At 34.0% G+C, this 6,566-nt stretch overlaps 1 pseudogene; it reads left to right on the top strand.

The window, feature by feature from the left end:
- The first annotated feature begins 3,113 nt into the window (after nt 1–3,113).
- On the top strand, nt 3,114–4,381 carry LOC149167522 (protein CANDIDATE G PROTEIN-COUPLED RECEPTOR 7 pseudogene; annotated as a pseudogene).
- The last annotated feature ends 2,185 nt before the right edge of the window (nt 4,382–6,566 follow it).

Below are 6,566 nucleotides of genomic sequence, written 5' to 3'. Positions count from 1 at the left end.
ATGGCTCTAAGCTTACGTAGCCCCAAGTTGACAAATTAAGTGTTGAAGGAGTTTGTTGAATTATAACTCTGACACCCAATACTTCGTATTTTAATGAAGGAACTCCATAGAAAAATGTATTTCCATTCATTTATGGCGAGATATAAGAAGATCACTATAATTTATGTATATAAAATAAGTTGACACTGCACAACAAGGGCCTCAAACCCTATTGGTAAAAACTGAATTTAAATGAAATATAGAAAGTGTACCTTGGTTTTGTTGCACCACATGCCAAAACTAGAACATCATTTTGAGAGTGAATCTTCTCCACAAAGAAAATAGAGTCAACTACAAGATTTTTATTCATAAAACATTAACATCTTCCTCTGCCATCAGATCAACACATCCTTAGATAAGATCAGGTTTGTTTTTCATAATAGGAACTCCATACATCGTTAGACCTCCAATTCGATCAACACGTTCATAAACAATGACAAAGTTCCCATAAAATTTATTAAGTTGATCATCAACAACCAAACTAGCTGGCCCACTTCACACTATAACAAGTTTCTTCCTACACCTAATGACCCATCCATACCAAGATCTAGTTCACTACCTCATAGAAAACAAACTGATTAGTTTCAAAATGATAAGCATTGCAAGAATGACATTAAGAATTATAAAGGAAAGACACATACCCTATCCTCTTCTTAGGTGGACGTGGAACCATTTAACCTTCTTCGAAAGATTTATCATTGATGACACATTGAATAATTTTAATAGATACTAGATTTTCAATTATTCTGAGTACACACAAACCTTCACAAGGGGTACGACGTACATGTCCAGTGAATTCCATAAATTTATTTGTTTCCTGTAGTCAGTTCAATGCTTCTCCCTAATGCCCTTGGTGCAATAATTGATTTCACTAAGGTATTTTGTTCCCAATAGTACATACATTGTTATCCTGCATGGAGGAAACAAATTCACACATTCATAATAAAAACAAGTGTACAATCTACAAAAACAAAAGCTATACAAAAACAGGGAATGCATTTAAGAAGCTTTACAATATACAAAAAGTTAAACACTCAAATAATGAATATAAGTTATAACATATGAAGTTTGAATTGTATAACTACACCATGTTTCAATTTCTATTTTAATAAATAATTAGGGGAAAATAAATGATGTTTGGACTTTAATTTGATGACAAAAGCGGGTTCCACAATTCATGCACCTAGTTGATTGTGTCTTCAATACTGGCCCTGGATTGTTTTCCTCAACCACTTCTGTCCAATCCTTCATCTGCGTTACAACCTCTCTATATGCAAGACTCTCACTCTCATACATCAGAAAACCATGGTGCTTAACTACATTATCTATTTTTGTAGGTCTTTGTGCCACCAATTTCTATTCACTTTGTTGCAAACTAGATAAAAATGTTAGCGCCATGATGAACCCATCACACTCAACATTTATACAACTTAATATTTGATGACATTGTTAAATAATTTGAATGAGCCAAGGATTTTATACAATGGAGTTAATATTTGTTGATGATATACATGTTATACAATTAAAATTAAAATAAACCAAAAATGAGTTGAACTACATGAAAATATACCTTATAAGACCTATCATTTTTTTTTATGTTTATTTGAAGTAAGTTTTTCCATCCTCTTCAATTCCTTAAAGGAATCTTTCTTGATCCAGTCATCCTCCTCTACTTCCTTCATAGTGTTCCTAGCCTTCATTTCTTGGAACACTTTATTGCACTGTTTTGGGATGACCCATTTTCTAGTTGACAAGTCTGGCTTTGTCACGTAGTTTCATTCACTCGCCCTTCACCTTACTATCTCATGAATTACAAATAAGAGAAACATCCACATCATGATCTAAAATTGGTAATATCTCTTTAATTTGGCCTACGACACCAAAAACTATTTGAAAATTGTCACTGCTATTATTTGCACTTGCAATTACTTAATCCTAATCCTCAAGAGAATCCAATGTACCAAACTTATTTATCCTTCTTTCATCTATATCCAAGTTGCATGTTTTGGTGGAAGCTACTGATTTGGTCCTCTTTTTCATTATCGTATTTTCTACTCCCTGTTGTGTCTATGGTGGGTTCCTTAATGCAAACTTAAGCGCATAACATGGTTACAATAAGTTTTCTTAACATTCAATGATCTCAACATTCTCAATTCTACTCATAACTACATAATCACCTAGACTATTGGTAATCCTCCTACCTACTTGTATGTAAACTATTCTTTCTTTTTGTAACTCTAATGGACAAATAAAATAATTGAATTGCAACATAAGATAAAGAAGTACAATTATATTTTGATGCATACACTCAGATAAACTATTGCAATAAATAGTATTACATGGGCTCTATATACTTTTCATTTTCACGTGGAGCCTGACTCCTGTTTTGAAAACCACGACCACTCAACAACAAGGGAAACATAATCCAAACATAAATACTATAAGATATAATTATTGGAAAATGTCAATTTCAACTCAAGTCAAAGTTCTCAGAATCTAATGTAAAAAGTCAAAGAGAATTACCTAAAATGATAAAAACTATTTCAAAGTACAAGGGTTTTCAAAACCAACCAAACCATAACCTAAACCATAACCAGCCAATTCAACAACCTTGACCCTAAAAGAGGATGGTCTAGCCCTTGAAATCTTTTAGTGATTGGGTCCATACCAAACTGGTTGGTTCAGTAAATAACCAATCAGACAAGACAATTCAATTTGTTTATATATATAATGAATATTTCATGTAGCTTCTAGTAAACAAGTTCATAAATTTATTTAGAGGTAGATTCATGGTTGGAGTCAAATTAAGAGGTGGGTTAGTTAGTTTCTTATCATTTTATAACCCTATCCGAGAAAATTCACTACCCTTTTCCCCTTATGAACAATCAATCTTTGTTCCTTCCATGTAGGATTCATATTTCGTTTTATATATTCCCTCCCTCTTTGACTCGCTTACCTTCAGTTTCACAATTCCCATGTCTTCAGTTGGCTTCAGAATGTTCCATAAGCCTTGATTCCTTATGGGTTTTTTTCTCAAACACTTAGATATGGATCCAGGATTAGGTATTCCATCCATGGGAAACCTCAAATTCCCCATTGTGCTGTGCATCTATGTTCAGGTCATAGCAGCAATTTGGATTTCCATCCTACCCATTTTCTCTGCGGAGATGGAGGACTCTAGAATAGATTGACATTCTAGAGCCATGATTATGCTTGAAAAAATTTGTTTCACTCACACGGACGAGGCATGTCGAAATATTTGTAAAATATGTGGCATGGGCGGGCACACCACAAGGCTCTAATCTATATCTCTCCACGATGGGATTTCTCGTAGCACCAGACAAATATTTGGTATAGGTTCTTGTAGAATTGGAAGAGAATCCCATTTATTGTGTCCTCGACAATCATTACATCACACCATTTTCCAACTTCAAGGAGCTGCGTCTGGACAATACATATAATAACTCATACCCTATTGTAGATGCTAATGAGTATAGTCTCTTTTTTGTAAATTGTCACACTCAGTACAAATTTTCAATTAATTTCCATACCAAAATGTATAATTTGGAGGGAAATGTGAAGGATTTCCTTCGTGCAAGTCAAACCCAATTTCCCTCACTTTACTTTTGTTTCTTTGTTTTGTATGAAATTTTCATTTGGGTCTGGATTTAGGTCTATGTAAAACAAAGGGCCATGGTGCATAAAATCCATGTTCTTATGTGTGCATTTCTCCTGTTCAAAGAACTGTATCTGATCTGTGTAACCGAGGATAAATTGTATGTTGAGAGGACAGGGACTTCCCATGGATGGGATATTTCCTTCTATGTCTTTTGGTTTTTTAAGGGCATCATACTATTCACTGTAATAGTTCTCATAGGTACAGGTTGGTCCTTTTTGAAGCATTATCTTTAGTAAAGGCAGAACAATGTTCTTATGATCATGATCCCATTGCAAGTTTTCACTAACATTATGAGCATAGTTATCGTTGAAGCATACATTTTTGCTTGTATATATTATCTGTTGTTCTACAATCATTTTTCCAATTGTTTGGTTGATCAAGGATCTTCGTGAAGAATCCAAGATTGATGGGAAGACAGCTAGGAACTTGGAAAAATGGACCCTTTTTAGGCAATTTTACATTATTGTTGTCAGATATTTGTATTTTACCAAAATCATGGTTTACACCATCATAACAATCACGATGTACAAGTACAGGTGGGTGAGAAATAGTGTAGAATAGGTTGTAAGCCTTGGCTTATATATATTCACATTTTAAAAATTCCAACCGGTAGACAAGAACCCCTACCTTGTTCTTGATGATGAAGAAGAGGATGCAACATAGATGGTACCCCTTTAGGATGGAGATTTTGATCTTTAATGTAGAAATCTAGATGCTAATGTTTATTAGACACTCGTAAACTCCGAGGATGAAATATACTTTCAAATATGAAAAAGTCTGCTAACATTTTAGAAGTTTTGTATACCTAATGTGAGGAACCTATGAAAGGTAAACAGATATGCGATTCAACTTTTTGCTGTATTTTTCTCTTTTTGTGACACACTTTTATTTGATTACAAAAATTTGATTCTGAGGCCAATTCCAACTTTTCAAGCATGACAAACGATGGAACCATTTGAATAACCTAATCAAAATCATTCAATTTTCTATGATGAACTAACAGGAAATAATATGAAATGCATACCATGGCTCATCCCCATTATCTCCATTTTGCTCAGATAATGACCCTCCCTCATATTCTAGAATAAAATCGCTAGGACCAATTGTAGGCCTTTCCTTCTTTCGGCCAACAAAATTGGATATCAGAGCTCCTTTCCATATTTTCCCAGCCTTTTAAACTATAGTCAATTCTTGTGGATGTAAAATTATCCACCTCATGCAATTATGGGTTACAAGGAGATAACATTATGAATATAGGTCCCAGATAGATGCATAAGACAAAACATAGTCTGAAACAGAGATTTTCCCCCTGTTGTGACTTCAGTAGTGGGTTCCTCACTGCCAATTTAAGCACATAACATGGTTACAATAATTTTTCTTAACATGTAATGATCTCAAATCTCTCAAGTATACAGTAACTACATACTCATGTAGAATTCTGGTAATCCTCTTGCCTACTTGTTTGGCATATTTTTTTCTCTTCTTAACTCTGATGGAAAAAGAAAATAATTAAATTGCATAATAAGATAAACAAGTTAAATTACACTTTGAAGAATACACTCAGATAAACTATTGCAATGCTTGGGCTCTCTATTCTTATCATTTCCACGTGAAGGCTGACCCCACTTCTCAACCAGAAGACCACTGACCAACAAGGAAAACATAATCCAAACATAAATACTGTAACATGATTATTGGAAAATGTTAATTTCAACTCTAATCAATGTCTCCAGAATCTAATGTAAAAACTTCAGGGGAATTACCGAAACTTATAAAATGTATTTCAAAGGAAAAGGGTTTTCAAAACCAACAAAACCAGAACCATAATCAATTAATTTAGCCAGTTTGACCCTAAAAGGGGATGCTATGGCCCTCGAACTGGCTAGTCCGCATTTAATACAGAACCAATTCTATAGGCCAATTCAGGTGGTTCATAAAATTGAAAGCACAAAACGAGCTCAATAATCATTCTTTTCTGTATTTTTCTAGTAAATTAGTTCATAAAATGATTCTGAGGCCAATTCCAATTTTTCAAGCTAGAAAAACAATGGAACCATTTGAACACCTTAATCGGAAGAATTCAATTGTCCATGATGAACTAACAGGTAATAATATGAAATTCATACCATGGCTCTTCCCCCTTATCTCCATTTTCCTCAGAACATGACCCTTTATGAATGAAATCACTAGGACCAATTGTAGGCCTTTCCTTCTTTTGGCCAACAAATTGGATGTCAAAGCTATTTCTATATTTTTCCAGCCTTTTCAGCTGTAACAAATTCTTGTGGATGTAAAACCATCCACCTCTTGCAATTATGGGAGACATGGAGTTAACATTATGAATATAGGTCCCACAGAGATACACAAGACACAATGTAGTCTGAAACATATATTCTAGTTGAATACAACTATATAGCCTTAAATAAATATTTCAGTTGAATACAACTATATAAGGTTATCAAGCATCTTTCCTTCTGTCACAAACAATACTCATAATGTTTCTAAAGGCCCTAACAAATTAAGCACAATATGACATTCCAAAGGGAAGGATAACTATAAATACTCCCTCCATTAATTATAAGTTCAAGGAGGCACAAACAGAGCATCCTTGGCCGAACGATATCCATGGAGAGAAACTCCCTCTTTCAACATGGTTTTCTTCTCTTCTATCCATTCATCCATCTTCCATGAAGAATCAATAACATTTCACCTCTTGCCCCGAAAATGTTATAAGGAAGTTTTAACGAGATTCTTGAAGACCAAAACTGAAAATCCTCCATATATTACTTATAGCTGACATTTTAGAATGTATTCTACTTATTAAATATAAACAATAAATAGTACAATG

Source organism: Pinus tabuliformis, chromosome 5_1, assembly GCF_031772625.1.
Source record: "Pinus tabuliformis cultivar Carrire ecotype Pingquan chromosome 5_1, CPIR1, whole genome shotgun sequence".
NCBI classification, from domain to species: domain Eukaryota; kingdom Viridiplantae; phylum Streptophyta; class Pinopsida; order Pinales; family Pinaceae; genus Pinus; species Pinus tabuliformis.
Note: the sequence above shows the minus strand (reverse complement) of the source record. Positions and strands in the feature narration are given on the sequence as shown.